Below are 18,952 nucleotides of genomic sequence, written 5' to 3' on the forward strand. Positions count from 1 at the left end.
TGTTGCTCAGGCTGGTCTCGAACTCCTGAGCTCAAGCGATCCGCGCGTCTTGGCCTTCCAAAGTTCTGGGATTACAGGCCTGAGCCACTGCGCCTGCCAGAACCATAAAATCTTAAAGTTGAAGGAAATCTCAGAGGTTTGGAATCCAGCACCCACGCCAGCTGCAATCCATGTTTGCCAGCCGCTGAGCTCTTCGGAAGGTGGGAAGCTGGGAAGACTGAATCTTGCTAGATGACCTGTTCTCTGTAAACAGTTTTGATTGATTGTTAGGGAATCTGTCACAGAATGAAAAACAATCTCATTCTACATACTGATTCTACCAGAAAGTGTGCATCTGAATAAACTTCTGATCCTTCTTCCATAGGAAAAGCACTATGATGTCTTCCCTAAAAGTTGTCTTTTTGAAGCTGAATGTCTCAGAATCTTTCTGCTGATTTGTGGGATAATATGGATGGCAGATTATTGTGTAAATTTATCTATGGTTTGTCTATGTTTCTTCTAAGATGTGTTCCTTAGAACTGAACGTACTACTTTTAATTGGCCAATGTGTAGGTTTAGGAGAGGGATGGGAAAAACTTGCGTCTTGTGATCTAAGCTCTACTTCTGTTGTTTGCCTAGACCAGCAGCAATGTATTGGAATTTTCAATAGGCGCATAACAGTGTCAGATCACATTGGCCATCCAGGTCACCACATCTTTGGGTTCTTATTCAAATAAATTGCTTTTGTTTGTCAAGTGTTCCCACTAAGCCATATGTAAGTAATTGTAATCCAATTTTTTAAAACCTTAGCTGTGAATACTTATTATAATAATAATATATGTCTTATAAGAGAGATAGACTAGCATGGTAGTTAAGAGTTTAGCACTGGAATCGGACCATCTGGGTTCCAATCCTATCTCCTTTATTACAGTCTGACATTGAGATGGTTAAATGTGTTGATGCCTGGAAGGTCCCTTCCCACGGCTCTTGGTTGGTCAGTGATCAACAAATGAGAGCTATTATTCTCTTTGCCAGACTTGTACAAACCTCTTCAACGGGCATTTTCTTAATTTAACCCAACTATAGTTTGATGAATACTATTGTTATTCTGCCTTTGTTTAGATGTGGGAACTGAGCTCAGAGTAGCTAGGTAATTTGTTCAGGGATGTGGCACTCCTGGGTGGCGCAGAAGGATTTGAACATGGGCCTATCTGATGCTTAGTGGTTGGCACACCTGGTTAGCCCTGTTATATGTTTCATAGAGCAGTATTTTCTAACCCAGCCTTCTAACAATTGTGTATCTTAGCTGTTTTATTAAATATTTAATTCATACAAAGAGTACAGCATGTAAGGACAAAGACAAGTAAACACCATGTATGCACTGCCCAACCTGAAATATGAAATGCTACCATTTTCCTTGAATGTCCCACCTCGTTCTCAGCCCCCAGTCTCTTACCCAAGAGGTGACATCATTCTGACTTTGGGGATTATCACCACTTAACTCTTCTTTATTGGTTTTCAACACATAAAATATTCCTAAACAATATTTTTCTTTATGTAGCTGTTTAGTAGAATAGCATAACATACGAGATGTGAATATAAAGCAACTTTATGTTTTTTGCTCTCGGTGGTCCCCTTAAATTACATGTGTGATTAGTTTCTCTTGTGCCCGAGATGAAAAATCAAGCAGCCTCATGACTGTTGGTCACCTCCGGGTCATAAAAATCTCACAGTCACATCAAGTTTAAAACAAATAAAACAAACCAAAAAACCCCACTCACTCCCACAATGAAAATACACAGTTTCATGTTATAGTCAAAATAATCTTGCTTTAAAATTGAGGCTCTTGATATTGACAGAATGTGTCTTATTACCTCCTTGTTCTTTTTTTTCCCCCTCACAGGAATGTTGCAGCTATTCTAAGGGCTTTGCGCGCTCATGTGAATTTTAAATTCAGCTAGTCAAAGTCACACACACACACACACACACACACACACACACACACAGTTTGGATTTTGATTGGAGGTATTTTTGAATCTGGACGTTGTAATGGTGTTATTTGTTCCCTTGCCTTAGTGAGGTTATCATGCTTATTAGCACAAGGGGCGGGTTTCCAAGCATTTACCTAGACAAGCTGTGACCCCCTGTCATGTGTACAAAGCTCTTGTTGGCCTGACTGTGCCACTCATCATCAGCTCTTTGTTTTTTTTAAGATAATAGTCTATTTTTTAGAGCACTTTTAGGTTTATAGAAAAACTACTCCCTCTCCCCTGTTCACTGTTTCTTTTATTATTATCATTTTGCATTAGTGAGATATATTTCTTACAATTGATGGGTCAATATTGATACTACTATTAACTAAAGTCCATGGTTGACATTAGAGTTCACTCTTTTTTTGAGACAGAGGCTTGCTCTGTCACCAGGCTGGAGTGCAGTGGTGGAATCTCGACTCACTGCAACCTCCGCCTCCCAGGTTCAAGCGATTCTCCTGCCTCAGCCTCCTGAGTAACTGGGATTACAGGTGCGTGCCACCACACTCAGCTAATTTTTGTGTTTTTAGTAGAGACAGGGTTTCACCATGTTGGCCAAAATGGTCTTGATCTCTTGAGCTCATGGTTCGCCCACCTTGGCCTCCCAAAATGCTGAGATGACAGGTGTTAGCCACCATGCCTGGCCTAGAGTTCACCCTTGATGTACATTCCATGGTTTGTACGAATACATAATGCAATGTATTTACCATTATGATGTTGTACAAATAGTACATATGTTAAAATCCCCTGTGCTTCACCTGTTCACTTCTCTTTCCCCACCCAGCCTTTGGCAACCACTGATCTTTTTAGTCTCCATAGTTTTGCCTTTTCCAGAATGTCATGTAGTTGGAATCATGTAGTATGCAGCCTCCTCAGCTTGGCTTCTTACATTCACAGTATGCATTTAAGTTTCCTCTGTGTCTTTTTCTGGCTTAGTAGCTCACTTCTTGATAAACCTGAATAATGTCCCACTGTCTGTATGGGCCACTGCTTGTCCATCCACTCACCCATTGAAGGATGTCTCTGGTTCTTCCAGGTTTTGGATATTGTTAATAAAGCTGCATCAACATTTCAGCTATTTACTTTTGTGTCTCAGGCCACCATTTGTAAACAGAGACATTGAGCAAAAGTCTTTATTTTATCATGTCTAGCTTTCAAAAGTCCCATTCGTGAAGTAGGCTGGCTGGGAGGAGTAGCAGGAGGATGAAGACGAGAGAGTTTGAAGACAAGCATAAATGGTCCACTGAGAGCAGGAGGAGGAGGGTGGCTGGGCCAGGGAAAGAGGCATCAGGTGAGAGAAATGAATGGGGGAGAGCATGAGGATGGGCATTGATTATTTCAGCATGAAACGAAATCAGGAGCAGCAAAAAGGTACAGCTAGGGCAGAGGAGCCACTTGTGGACTGAGTCAGGCTGAGAGGAGGTGGGAAGGTTTTCAGCAGGGTTTAGTAATGGAATCCAGGACACCCATCACTCAGTTTATGGGAGTAACTTCAACCTGTCACCAATATTGCAGGTAGGGGTAGAAAGGAAGGACCTGCCAAGCTTGGTGGCGTGCCTGAAGTCCCAGCTATTTGGGAGGCTGAGCCAGGAGGATTGCCTGAGCCTGGGAGGTTGTTCCTGCAGTGAGCTGTGATTATGCCACTGCATGCATTTCAACCTGGGAAACAGAGTGAGACCCTGTCTCTTAGAGAAAAAAAAAGAGAGGAAAAAAAAAAAGACAGAAAGAAATGAAGGGCCAGAAAGTAGACAGATATAAATGTGTCTGTGTCCCTGTTGCATGGTAAAACCAGCTTGGAACGATAATAACAACAAAGATCAGACTTTTGGAGTAACCCTCACCAGACATCATCTGTCAGGGCCCCGGGAGCTCTGGGAGCCAGGAGTTATAGTCTGAATCCTGACCCAGGGGAGTCTGCGTGCATAACTCGCTGGTTGTGACTGTGTGATGTACCCTTTGGATCACAGCCAGGATATATCCAGAGCTTATTTTTTAAGGGAGCCCCTGATGGTTTTGCTGCAAAGCCTCTCTCTCTGTGGCTCCAATCAATAATGAGTCCAAGGAAAAAGGTTTTCCTCCCCTGTAAAGTTGAGGGTTTTGCCAGGGAGAAAAGCTGACATCCACCCAGGTGAATAGTAAGAAATCATCAGCTTTCTTTTAAAGTCCCTGAAAAGAAAAAGATGGTGTTAGAAAAATCATCAAGAGAGAAAAGGACCTTTTCTGACCTATTGATGATGAGGATAGAAAAGTTGTGCAGGGTGTTACAGAGTTTTCTGAGGTGTGGATTTAGGAAATATTATACAGGTTGAGCATTCCTTATCCAGAACACTTGGGACCAGAACTGTTTCGGATTGTGGAATAGTCGTCTTATACTAACTGCCTGAGCATCCGTAATCTGAGAATCTGAAATCCGAAATGCTCCAATGAGCATTTCTGTGGCACATCATGGCGGCATCCAAAAGGCTTCAGATTTTGGAGCAGTTTAGGTTTGGATTTTTTTGAATTAGGGAGGCTCAATTTGTATTGTGGCTATTTTGACTGAAATTCATCACCTGAATACTGAAATACATGCTTTACCTTGAATTATATGACCTGTCGTCTAAATCCTCTCATAATGTTTATTGGACTATTCACCAGGCAATTATGATTAATATGTTTTTTATTTTAACAGCTTAATGGAGATATAATTTACAAGCCATAAAATCCACTCACATTAATTCTACAATTCAATGATTTTTTAGTAAATGTACAGAGTTGTACAACCACTACAACCTAACTTCAGAACATTTTCATGATCCTCCAAATAACTTCGTGGCCATTTCTAGTCACTGCCAGTTTCCTTCCCCAGCCCTGGCAACCACTATCTACTTTCTGTGCCTATGGACTTGCCTTTTCTGGACATCTCAGCATGTCCATAGAATCATATAGTTTGCAGCCTTTGTACCTGGCTTCCCTCACTTTGCACAGCATTTTTGAACTTTACCCATGTTGCAGCAGTATTTATTTTTATACAGTTAAAATAAGTGACTCTGGGCTGGGCGCGGTGGCTCACGCCTGTAATCCCGGCACTTTGGGAGGCTGAGGCAGGTGAATCACGAGGTCAGGAGTTTGAGACCAGCCTGGTCAACATGGTGAAACTACATCTCTACTAAAAATACAAAAATTAGCTGGGCATGGTGGCAGGTGCCTGTAATCCCAGCTACTCGGGAGGCTGAGGCGGGAGAATTGCTTGAACCTGGAAGGCAGAGGTTGCAGTGAGCCGAGATTGCGCACTGCACTCCAGCCTGGGGGACAGAGCGAGACTCTGTTTAAATAAATAAATAAATAAATAAATAAATAAATAAATAAATAAAAAGTGACTCTGACATATTTGACTCCTATATTCGTTGATACATCTAAGTTTATCCTTGCCTTTTAAAAGATAATAGGTAAGGATATATTACCTCGTTGTGTGTTGTGAGTTTACTTTTTATCCTAGGATTTAAGTGCAAAAGGACGTTAAGAATCCTGGGCTATGGAAGAGCTTGATCTTCCTGCCTCTGAGCCCCAGAACCCTCTTTTGTTTGCAGAGCTAAACAGCCACACCGAGTAGGTGGCCCAACAGCGGTAAATGTGGTGCCCACAGTCGTAAAGGACAGTTGATTCTGCAGGGAACGGCCCGTTCCTGAGCCTCTCCTGGAACGAGTGTGTGCTTGGGCGCTTTCTCCAGGTTGGATGCCAGTGTTGGCCTCAGAGACCTGTTTGCTTTCTTTCTATCCCTTTTTTTTTTTTTTTTTTTAGCTTCACTTGTACTTTAAGGTACAATATTAGAATGTTCCTGTGACTTTTTTTTTTTTGTATTTGTAGATTTGGGATAAAAATGGAATTAAAAAGCCTGAAGGGAGCGGGAGGAGGGAATCTTGCAAAATACAGATGGAAGAAAGTGAGAACTGTCTTATTAGACAGTTTTTTTCTTTTGTTCTTCATCTGTTTTTGCATTTATTATTTGAGATAAGAAATTTTCATTAAGCAAAGGTAGTGAAACACTCCCAGGAGCCTGGAATTACATTATGAACACGGCTTAGTTTGGGAAATAAAAATGGCATCATAGGGAAGCATTCCACTTACTTGCCCAATTTAGGAGTGGAGAAGTCGACAAGCAAACAGGAAAACCCTAACTTAGGAAACAGTATGTAATTCCTGGAATTATGGTGAGATTTTTTTTTCCCCTCAAGTTTTATTTTAAGTTCCTGGGTACATGTGTAGGATGTGCAGGTTTGTTACATAGGTAAACGTGTGCCATGGTGGTTGGCTGCAGATCATCCCATCCCTAGGTATTAAGCCCAGCATCCATTAGCTATTCTTCCTGATGCTCTCCTTCCCCCATCCCCTCCCTCCCCACAGGCCCCAGTGTATGTTGTTCCCCTCCATGTGAAATGATGGGATTTTTACTGTCAAGCTTTCTGAAGTTGAAGTTGTCTCTTCCCCAGTGCCCTCTTTGTAAAAGTATAAAGAACCATTCTGTAGAGGATGTAAATTAGTGTCAGGGTAATCACTAATTACCCTGACGGTAATTTAGGGGAAGGGGAAGAAGGGGAAGAAATACTGATAATATAGCACTCAACTTTTTAAATAGCTTTTTCCTAAACTTGATCTTCCTGTGTCTGAGCCCCTAAGAAAGCCTCAAAAGCGTTGGCTACATTTTGTAAAGTCTGTTTTTGTGACTGAAAGGGGACAGCACTTCTGTGGCTGTTTGCATTGTTTCCTTAAACTTTGCTGTTGAGGATTGGATGTGACATGTAAGGCTCTCTCTGTTATGTCTAGGTGGACACAGCAATGCAGTGCCTTGCAGTCATTTAATGGTGGATTCCTGCAGGCAAGAATCAGGATAGGGTAATTTCTGGGGCTTAAATTTCATGGGTTCTTCAATTCTCAAACTCGTTTCTCTTTTTTGTTGGTAGGTATTTGGGAGAAAGAGCTGGAAAGACACTTTTTTATATTATTAAATACAGACAATTGATGAGAAGAATTTTTGTAGTCTCTCCCACAGAAGGCTAAATTTACTTTGCAGACATCCAAACCTAATGTTTACAAAGAAGCTCTGAATGTTTCAACAAATATTTAATGAGCTGCCATTAGGTGCCAGACACTGTACTGTGTGTATATGCTGTGGCTCTGGATGATTAAGGTCATGTCTTTAAGGAGTTTATGGTCCAGTGAGGGTGCCTCAGTCATGCAAAAACGTAACTTAATGTAATGTGGTGTGTGTTAGATGAATTTCTGCACAGCTGCTTGGTTTAATATAGTAATTGTAAGTGTCAGGAAGCCACAGGGGGAGTGTGGCTTCCTGAGAGAGACAGTTCCTGCACTGAAGCTCATAGGCAGGTTCTTATTGCATGTACTCACAGCCAGAGGCTAACCCGAATGCCTGTTATGTGTTAGATACAGTTACAGGAATAATACCATTTAATTCTCACTGCCGTCCTCCAGAGTCTCTGTTACTGTTATCCACATTTTTCATTTTGCAGATGAAAAATCTGAAGAAACACTGTGTTCAGAAAACGATAGGAAAATTGTGAATCTTCCTGAATCAAATATATTTTGGAAATGCTTAATTTAACTGGTAAATTGTTAAAAGCATTGTTTTGGTTGGCAGACAGAGCTTTTTTTTTAAATTTTAGTAAAATAGGTATAACGTAACATTGACGACAACTTTAACCATTTTTAGGCATAAAATTCAGTTGTGTTAAGTTCATGATATTAATATGGTTGTGCAACTATTACTACCATTCATCTCGAGAACTGTTCCATCTCCCAAACTGAATGTCCGTACTCATTAAGCAACAGCCCCCATTTCTCCTCCTCCTCCCAGACCCCGGAAATTACTGTTCTACTTTCTTTCTCTACAAATTTGACTACTCTAGGTACTTCAAATAATTGGAATCATATGCTATTTGCTCTTTTGTGACTGTCATATTTCAGTTAGCATAATGTCCTCCAGGTTCATCCCTGCTGTAGCATGAGTCAGAATTTCTTTTCTTTTTAAGGCTAAATAATATTCTATTATATGTATATACCACATTTTCCTTATCCATTTATCAATCAGTGAACATTTGGGTTGTTTCTGCCTGTTGGCTGTTGTGAGTAATGCTGCTGTGAACATCAGTGTATAAATATCTGTTCTGCATACATCAAAATAATAAGAGCCATGTATGACAAACCCACAGCCAATATCATACCTAATGGGTAAAAGCCGGAAGGATTCCCCTTGAAAACCGACACAAGACAAGAATGGCCTCTCTCTCACCATTCCTATTCAACATAGTTTTAGAAGTTCTGGCCAAAGCAGTCAGGCAACAGAAAGAAATAAATGACATCCAAATAGGAAGAGAGGAAGTCAAACTATCCCTGTTTGCAGATGACATGATTCTGTATCCTGAAAACCCCAAAGTCTCGCCCCCAAAGCTCCTTCAGCTGATAAACAACTTCAGCAAATTCTCAGAATACAAAACCAATGTGCAAAATTGCTAGCATTCCTGTATACCAACAGTGGGCAAGCAGAAAGCCAAGCCATGAAAGAATTTCCATTTACAATTGCCACCAAAACAATAAAATACCTAGGAATACAGCTAACAAGAGAAGTGAAGGACCTCTTCAAGGAGAATTACAAACCACTGCTCAAAGAAATCAGAGATGCAAATGGAAAAACACTCCATGCTATGGATAGGAAGAATCAATATCATAAAAATGGCCATACTGCTCAAAGCAATTTATCAATTCAATGCTATTCTGATTAAATTACCATTAACATTCTTCACAGAATTAGAAAAAAACTATTTTAAAATGCATGTGGACCAAAAAAAGAGCCTGAATAGTGAAGACAATTCTAAGCAAAAAGAACAAAGCTGGAGGCATCACTTTACCCAACTTCAAACTATACTACAGGGCTACAGTAACCAAAATGACATGATACTGGTACAAGAACAGACAAATAGACAAATGGAACAGAATAGAGAACCCAGAAATAAGACCACACACCTACAACTATCTGACCTTTGACAAACCTGACCAAAAACAAGCAATGGAGAAAGGATACCCTATTTAATAAAGGTGTTCGGAGAACAAGCTAGCAGAAAATTGAAACTGGAAAGCTTCCTTACACCATATGCAAAAATCAACTCAAGATAAATTAAAGGCTTAAATGTAAAACCCCAAACCTTAAAAACCCTAGAAGAAAATCTAGGCAATACCATTCAGGGCATAGGAACGAGCAAAGATTTCATGGTGAAGATGCCAAAAGCAATCACAACAAAAGCAAACATTGACAAATGGGATCTAATTACACTAAAGAGCTCTGCACAGCAAAAGAAACCAACAGTGAACAGACAGTCTACAGAATGAGATAAAATTTTTGCAATCTATCCATCTGACAAAGGTCTAACATCCAACATCTACAAGGAACTTAAACCAATTTACAAGAAAAAAACAACACCATTAAAAAGTGGGAAAAGGACATGAACAGACACTAAAGAAGACACATGTGGCCACAAAACATGAAAAAAAGCTCAATATCACTGATCATTAGAGAAATGCAAATCAAAACCAGAATGAGATACCATCTCACACCAGTCAGAATGACTGTTATCAAAAAGTCAAAAAACAACAGATGCTGGCCAGGTTGTAAAGGAAAAGGAATGCTTTTACACTGTTGGTGGGAGTATAAATTAGTTCAGCCCTTGTGGAAAACAGTGTGGTGATTCCTCAGTGATCTAGAACCAGAAATATCACTTGACCCAACAATCCCATTACTGGGTATATACCCAAAGGAATATAAATCATTCTATTATAAAGATACATGTGGGCCGGGCACGGTGGCTCATGCCTGTAATCCTAGCACTTTGGGAGGCCGAAGTGGGTGGATCACCTGAGGTCAGGAGTTCAAGACCAGCCTGGCTAACATGGTAAAACCCTGTCTCTACTAAAAATACAAAAATTAGCCAGACGTGTTGGGATGTGCCTGTAATCCCAGCTACTCAGGAGGCTGAGGCAGGAGAATCACTTGAACCCAGGGGGCAAAGGTTGCAGTAAGCCGAGATTGTGCTATTGCACTCCAGCCTGGGCAACAAGAGCGAAACTCTGTCTCAAAAAAAAAAAAAAAAAAAAAAAAAGATACATGCATGCATATGTTCTTTGCAGCACTATTCACAATAGCAAAGATATGGAACCAACCTAAATGCTCATCAGTAATAGACTGGATAAAGAAAAGTGGTATGTATACACCATGGAATACTATGCAGCCATAAAAGGAACAAGATCATGTCCTTTGCAGTTATATGGATGGAGTTGGAAGCCATTATCCTCAGCAAACTAATGCAGGAACAGAAAACCAAATACAGCATGTTCTCACTTGTAAGTGGGAGCTGAATGATGAGAACACATGGACACATGGTGGGGAACAACACACGGTGGGGTCTGTCTGAGGGTTGGGGATGCAAGGAGGGAGAGCATTAGAAAGAATATCTAATGGATGCTGGGCTTAATACCTAGGTGACAGGATGATATGTGCAGCAAACCACCATGGCATACGTTTACCTAGGTAACAAATCTGCACATCCCGCACATGTACCCCTGAACTTAAAATAAAAATCGGAAAGAAAATAAAATCTGTTCCAGTCCCCAGTTTCAGTTCTTTTGGGTATATCTCCAGAAGTGGAATTGCTAGAGCATATAATAGTTCTGTGTTTGAGTTTTTGGGGAACCACCATACTGTTTTCCACAGTGGCTGCACTATTTCACATTTCCGCCAACAGTACACCCGGGTTCCAGTTTCTCCACATCCCTACCAGCACTTGTTATTTTCTGTTTTTTTAAGGTAACAGGCTTCTAAATAGATGTGAAGTGGCAAGTGTTGTTTTTTATCAAGACAAATCTTAGGAAAAGAATGCAGTATTTGTGTGACTTGTAAAGATAAACTATGCAACTGTAAAGAAATGTTCAGCGTTCAGTAACCTGCTACCTCTGCGCATCACCCAAGATGCAGACTGGCTATCCTGAGCCATCAGGGAGGCAGTCGCAGTGGATTAGGAACACAGATGCTGTGGCCAGACTACCTGGTGTAGGTGGTGGCCCTGTCACTCTCCATGGTGTGATCTTAGGACCTAACCTCAGATTCTTGCATCTGTGAAATGGGTATGATAATAGAGGGTAGTTGTGTTGAGAATATCTGGCGTATAGACATTCTCTCTCCTCCTCCACCTCATGTGTAATTAGGAGTAATTTAGGGAAGTTGGAGCCGCACTGCCTGATGGGAGCCGCTGAAAGAGCTTTCGGCAGGGAAGGGACGAGCCTTGTTCTTGTCAAAATGGGCTCAACAAATCTGAGGCTGAAATTCTTCTGTCAGCAGGCTGGAGGAAGGTAATTAGTGTCAGGTGAGGCTCAGAGTTATTGAATGTGTTCAGAATCAAGGACCTGGTGGCCTCCCAGAATAGTGACGGAACTGGGGAGTGATCAGCTTTCTTCCAGGAATTCCCTGTAATTGAGGGCTTTGTTGCCAAAAGGGCTGATAATAACCTGTGTTCCATATTCCTGTTAATTAGATGCAAAGCGGTTCCAATTCCAAATTGCACCACTGTGGAATAAAATACAGAATATAGATTGTGCCTGAGGAATATTGAAGTGAAACAGTGTAATTCATAATCCCCAGTGCTCCTAGCACTCCAGTGAGTGAATATAGGTGGAGTCTGAGTTCTCCAAGAGTGATTTTCCCTTCCCACGTGGATGACAGCTCACATTGGCTTTTCTCCAGTGGATCGGTTAGTCATGCAGATCAAGAAGACTGGTGGGGGTGGGGACTTTCCAGATTGATCTTTACTTGCAGATAGGTGTCACCTTCTTGTCCAGAGGGTTCCCAGACATTCTCAGTTCATGCACCCTGGTTTCTCATTAAGACTTTTAGGGAGCCCATAGGCCAAAAGAAATCCCTGACAGTTCCATTTATTAAGTAGTTTTAATCAGCTGGCTGGAAAGGGATATTGCTAAGTGTGGAGAGAAACAAGGAGAAAGTTCAGAAAAGTCTCAGCTTCTTCAGAAATTACTGCACTTGGTTTAATTTGAAGTCAAGTGAGAGTCTCAAGAGGTGAATACTGTATTCACTCCTATACTGAAGATCGGATATTGGTGTTTTCCTTTATAATCTGAATTTTACCAAAACTGGGTGGAAAACACAAAGTTCCTAGAAAATAGAGATTGCTATGTTTTTGTTGTCTTCTGGACAAGATTCTAATCTCCAGGGGAGCATGCCAGGGTCAGCTGTGGCTTCCTGGTTCCTGCCACTGTTGATGAGCTCTCAGCACTGATGCAGGGGTCATTCTAACGGAGGTGCAGAGATAGACATCATGAGCCTCTGGCTTAGGTGCCCAAGAACTGTACTCAGGACAAGCCGATTTCAGGAATTCGACTTGAACACAGATGTGATCACAGTGGTATCAAGAGTAGATATTTTAAAGGTGCTATCCCCGTTTCTCTATTAAACCTCAGTTAGGCTTTTAGTTGTCTCAGATAGATAGAGGTGTAAGACTTTAATTTCATTTCATTTTTAATTTTAAAAGGTCAGCGTTTTTGTTGAAACTAGATTGCTGCACTTAAAAGTATGGGGTAAGGGAATTAAGAGATGAAAAGACAGCTCTTGCCAAGGTTATTTGATGAAATAAAAGGAGGCCACCAGAGGAGGTGAGAGGACAGCACTGTTCTGGTCTCTGCTTTCAGTTCTGCGTGTTAAGTGAGATCATGTGGTATTTGTCTCTCTGTGCCCGGCTCATTTCACTCAGCATAATATCCTCCAGCTTTATCAGTGTTGCCGCAAATGACAGGACATCCTTTTCATGACTGAATAGTACTCCGTTGTGTGTGTATACACCACATTTTCTTTATCCATTCATCCATTCAGGGACACTTAGGTCAATTGTGTATCTTGGCTACTGTGAATAGTGCTGCCATGAACAAGGGGGTGTAGACGTCTTTTTGAGGTGTTGATTTCGTTTTTTTGGATATATACCCAGTATTGGGATTGCTGTATCATATGGTAGTTCTATATTTAGTTTTCTGAGGCGCCTCCATGCTGTTTTCCACAGTGGCTGTACTAATTTACAATCCTGCCAGTAGTGTGTGAGGGTCTCCTTTCTTGCACATACTTACCACCGCTTGTTACCTCTCGTCTTTTTGATAATAATCATCCTAACAGGTGTGAGGTGGTATCTCACTGTGAGTTTGATTTGCATTTCCCTGAGAATTTTGATGTTGAGCACCTTTTTCATATATCTCTTGGCCATTTGTGTGTCTTCTTTGAAAAAATGTTCAGTTCCTTTGTACATTTTGTGATTGAGTTATTTGTTTATTGAGGCCTTTGTTTGTTTTTGCTAATGAGTTGTTTGAGATCCTCATATATTATGGGTATTAGTCCTTTACTTGTTATATGACTTGCACATGTTTTCTCCTGTTCCATGGGTTACCTTATTTTGTTGTTTCTTTTGCTATGAAAAGCCTTTTAGCTTGATACAGTCTCATGTCTATTTTTGCTTTTGTTGCCTACGCTTTTAGTGTTATATCCAAGAACTTATTGCCAAGACCAGTGTCAAGGAGCTTTTCTCATATGTTTTGTTCTACGGTTTTTATGGTTCCAGGTCTTAAGTTTAAGTCTTTAATTCATTCTGAGTTGATTTTTGGAGTAAGAGGCCAATTTTATTATTTTGCATGTGGATATTCAGTTTTCCCAGTACCATTTATTAAGAGACTATCCTTTCCCCATTCTTGGTGCCTTTGTTGAAGTTAAGTTGACCATGTATGCATGGGTTTATTTCTGGGCTTCATATTCTATTCTGTTGGTCTATGTGTCTGTTTTTATACCAGTAATATGTGGTTTTGATTACCATAAGTTTGTAATATAGTTTGAAATCAGGTAGTGTGATGTCTCCAGCTTTATTCTTTTTTTTCAAGATTGCTTTGTCCATCTGGAATCTTTTATGGTTCTATATGAATTTTAGGGTTTTTTTTTTTTTTTGTATTTCATTAGAATTTCAATAGCCATGGCATTGAATCTGTAGATCACTTTCAGTAGTATGGACATTTTAATGATATTCTCCTAATTCATGTTTATAGGATATCTTTCCATTTATTTGTGTCTTCTTCAGTTTCTTTCATCAATGTTTTATAGGTTTCAGTGTACAGATCTTTCACCTCCTTGATTAAAGTTATTCCTAAGTATTTTATTCTTTTCGATGCTTTTGCAAATTTGATTGTTTTCTTGATTTCTTTTCAGATAGTACATTGTTAGTGTCTAGAAATGCAACTGAAGAAAATAAATTCAACTGATTTTTCCATGTTGATATTTATCCTGCAGTTTTACTGAATTTGTTTATTAGTTCTAACAGTTTTATGGTAGTCTTTAGGGTTTTCTGTATATTAGATAACATCATTTTCAAACAGACTATTTAACTTCTTCCTTTCTGATTCGGTTGCCTTTCTTTCTTTCTCTTGCCCATTTGCTCTTTCTAGGACTTCCAGGATTATGTTGAATGGAAGTGATGAGAGTGGACATCCTTATCTTATTTCTGATGCTAGAGGAAAAGCTTTCAGGTTTGCACTATTGGGTATGATATTAGCTGTGGACTTGTCATATATGGTCTTACTATGTTGAAGAACATTCCTGTATGCCATATTTGTTGAGAGTTTTTATCATGAAAGACTGTTGAATTTTGTCAAAGGCTTTTTCTGTATCTGTTGAGATAGTCCTATGATTTTTAGCCTTGATTTTGTTGGGGATTTTTATTTATTTAGTAAGTATTGCGTATTTATTTAGTAAGGTGCATCTCTGTTGGACCCAGCCTGATGGTGGGAATCACCTGTCTCTCCTCTCTCTCCATGTTGTCCAGCCGGTCAGCAGGCCATGTTGACTCTCTCTCCATCACCTCTCCCCAGCCCACGGCCAGGATTATCTCATCCGATGGCACTGACGATGATGGCCTCTGCTGCCAGAACTTCTGCTGCTGGCTCCCATGACCTTTAGAGTAAACCCCAATCAAAGGCCTAGGCTCCCCCACCCTGTCCCTGCCTGTCGTCCTCCAGCTGGGGTCTCTGTCTTAAGCTCCCTGCACCCCAACATCCCTCCTTTCTCTGGCATTAGAGCATCCATGTGTCGGCTGAAGGAGGCCGCTTCAGGCTTCATAACAACACCAGTGCTCCCCACGTGGCTGGAGCTCTCTGATGGCTGAACCTCATCAGCTGTTCGCCGTTCCCCTACTAGTGTGTCTACCCCAGTTCCACTCAGACCCGAGGGACCAAGGAAATATTTAATGAATGAATGAATGAATCAAGTCTCATAGGAAGTTCTTTCTTGTTCAGAGATGAAGGAGGCCAGGTGCGGTGGCTCTTGCCTGTAGTCCCAGTACTTTGGGAGGCCAAGGAGGGAGGATTGCTTGAGGCCAGGAGTTCAGGGCTGCGGGGAGCTGTGATTGGGCCACTCCAGCCTGCACCAGGCTGCACTCCAACCTGGGTGACAGAGTGAGACCCTGTTTAAAAAAAAAAAAAAAAAAAGGTCGAGGGAAACAAACCACAGGTACCTCATTTAAATGGAGGACATCAGTGTTCCTTTCTAAGCTATGTTCACTCAGATGATGACAGTCTTAGGTAGCTTTGCCTGCGTTCCTTGCTTGATGTGGCCCTGAAGTGCTTATGTAACCACCCCAGGGGCAACTGAGGCATTGGTTATTGCCAAACCACCTGACTCTGTTGCATCAGGATACTTGGCCTAAGAAGAACTATTGGGACTTAGAGAGTTGATTCCATATCGTTAAAGTTCTGACATTCTAATTGGAAAAGAAATGAACCAGCAGACTTTGACAGGTTTTGTGGGGAGGAGAGGAGAGGGAAAGGGTGAAGCCAGCATTGATTTTTAAATTAAGTTTAAACACAGTTAAGTGGGTCACACTGAAACACATGCCTGCGCAGTCACTTTGCCAGATATTGAAAAAAAGAAAGGCTGGCTTTGTTTGGTGGATAGGCAGGCTCAGCCTCCTGAATCTTGCTTACTTCATAGGTAAGGGCTCTTGCTGAGCCACTTGTGTTATTGACCCCTGAAGTTGCTGCCATTGGGAGAAACCACAGTAAACAACAGTCAAACAAAACCAGCTCACCATGTGGTAGATGTACCATGAGGATAGGTATGTGGCCGGTGGTTTAGAGGAGCTGACCTTGGAGCGGGTCTGACCTTAGGTGCAATAGCACATCGCAGCAGAGGAAGTTACAGTGATGACACCTGTGTGCTGCCCTGCTTGGGTTGGCCCGTCTCCACAGCACCAAGGACAGACTCCTGCATGGAGAAGTTGGAGGAAGATGGTCAGGAGGCTGAAGTGACTGCTTGTATTAAGGAACATTGTGGGGGTGAGAGGGTGATGAGAGCAGCTCAGAGAGGATGATCATAGGGAGGAGAGTCACAGGATGCCAGAGACACAGCACCCACTTCGGAACACTGCAAAGGGTCTTTTGTTGTTTGTTTTTGTTTTGAGATGGAGTCTGGCTCTGAAACCCAGGCTGGAGTGCAGTGGCATAATCTTGGCTCACTGTAACCTCCACCTCCTGGGTTCAAGCAGTTCTTTTGCCTCAGCCTCACGAGTAGCTGGGACTACAGGCGTGGGCCACCATGCCCAGCTAATTTTTATATTTTTAGTAGAGACAGGGTTTCGCCATATTGGCCAGGCTGCTCTCAAACTCCCAACCTCATGATCCATCTGCCTCGGCCTCCCAAAGTGCTGGAATTAGAGATGTGAGCCACCACGCCCAGCCAGGGTCTTTCTTCTCCTAGAAAGAGGACAACACCCTTCTCCCTGTTCTTTTTCTCATTCTGCTACCATTCAAGCTTCTAAGTCAAAGATCCAGTTCATCTTTTCATAGAAGTATGACTTCATTTATTTTAGTATATTACTAATGAACAACTTTAATATAGCGATCCTATTAATATTTTTAACATAATTTGTTTACATTATAAATTAAGTGGAAAGGGGAAGATGATACGAGAATCTTATAGGAAAAAATGTGTCTTCAAGTCTGAACAAGTGACTTAAAAATTGATATTTAGAATACTACTTGTTCAACAGTTTACAGAACATTTTACATTCTGGTATTTATTATCTGAGTCAGGGTTGAAGGAGTCTGAAGGCATGTGTGATCTGTACTCATGGAGAAAAGATACAGCTAATTTTGAAATGAAATAATGGCATTTTATATATGTTTGGTTTCAGAGGCATCCTTTGGGAAAAGCGATCACCTTCTCCAGATCCGCATTCAGGTGATCTTTGCCAATCTCTGACTGAGTCTGGTGGCACATCACTTCTATCTGGCCTTGACCTTTGAGCCAGCAGGATGACTGCAGGGAGTAGGCAGTGCTTCCATCTGTGAATCACAAAGCAGATCAACCCCAAAGCAGCCACCTGCATATGTGGTACATCTTCTGCACCTCCATAGACACTTTTACCTAGGCCAGATGCATGTACAATAAACTTAAATCCATTGACTTTTCAACAGATTGCTTCACGTCTTTGGATCTGGAAATTTTGACCCAGAATACCATTCCCTATTAGCAATGACCTATAACTATCAACTTTACATGTTACCAAGAAAGGTGTCACGCCATGAGAATAATTAATATTTTGATGAGAATATTCTCTTTACAATGCATGTGCTTCTCTAAAAGTAAAAGAAACTGCTCTAAAAGAAATTTTAGGATCCCATGGAGAAAGCTGAATTCAGCGATGTTGTGTGACTAGCACAGGTCACATAACAAAGCAATTCAAAGCAAAGAACCCTGACCCCAAATTCTTAGCCTCAGCTGCTGCCCTTCCTCCCCTTCACCTGTCCCTCGGTCTTGCTGAGAGGGATGCTCCCTGGTGTTGTCCAGTCATCACTGGGTTCTCTGCATCTGTGTTGTCAGCAGCACATCTGTTTCCCTCCTTAGTTGCATGGGGACTCTCACTTCCCATTTGCTTCTGCCCTGTAAAGGGTAACATAACCTTGTCTCATCTTGCATCTCCACTTTCCTTTTTGAGATTCAACATATTTAAGTATTAGTGATTCTTTAGTTTTCCTAGCAACTAAACTCAGCTGGTTTTGAACTTCTCACAAAAGTCAGAATATAGTACTTGCTTTCATTTCAGTCCCCACTGAGCATCTGACATATTTAAAACATTATTAAGCTCTGTGTCAAAGGAGCCATGTCCCTGGGATATTACACCAGAGTATTCCTGAATTCTGTGTGTTGGTTATGTTCGAGCACAGTGTCTCCCTGAGGTCGCGCTGGCAATGAGAACCTCCACCTCTAACAAAGTCTCACAGATCGCCTCTGAGAGATGGGGTGTGTGCTCCAGGGACCCCTGTTCAGGAGGAGTAGCTGGTCACCTCTGGCTTGGTTCATTGGTGGCATCATGTCACGTGATGGTCGTGCATGTCCTAAATGAGGAGATGTGTGCCAAGAGGCAGGGAGGGCTTGCAAGAAAACAATATGCAAATGTCAGTTCAATTAGAAGACAGTTTAAATTAGAAGCAGAAGGCATTTCAGCGACTGCTTTAATGTGTAAAACTAATTTGAGAGGATGAGACACTTGATTGCACAGCACAGGGAAAGGGCCTCTTCTGGGCCTCTGTCCTCAGCGGTGGCAGAATGGTCTGTGGGGACATCCCCTACCTGAGGACCTGATAGGCTGCTGGGTGGAAGCTGAGTTGAAAATTAATCTCATTTCCTCAGAATGCAAAGCTATAAATTGGGGCTCTGCCTGGAAACACATTTTATGCAAAAACAAAAAAATTGAACACTAAAATAAATGCAGCAAAAATAAAATGCAACACACATATATACTGTTACACACAGTTATTAAGTATGTCTAATTAAGCTGTGGATATAAAAGCTACATCATTCCCTT

General features: G+C 41.3%; 1 protein-coding gene across 4 annotated transcripts in view; it reads left to right on the top strand.

The window, feature by feature from the left end:
• The window catches only part of SPATA13 (spermatogenesis associated 13), a 328,520-nt gene that overhangs the window by 218,699 nt on the left and 90,869 nt on the right, over nt 1–18,952 (top strand). Inside the window, exon 2 of one of the 4 annotated variants that reach the window (XM_034936461.3) lies at nt 14,538–14,618. The exons of the other annotated variants lie outside the window; for them this stretch is intronic. The gene's annotated coding sequence lies outside the window, so the exon portion shown is untranslated. The remainder of the gene's footprint in view (nt 1–14,537; nt 14,619–18,952) is intronic. 4 annotated transcript variants of the gene reach the window in all.

The sequence above is a fragment of the Pan paniscus genome, chromosome 14 (assembly GCF_029289425.2).
Source record: "Pan paniscus chromosome 14, NHGRI_mPanPan1-v2.0_pri, whole genome shotgun sequence".
NCBI lineage: Eukaryota > Metazoa > Chordata > Mammalia > Primates > Hominidae > Pan > Pan paniscus.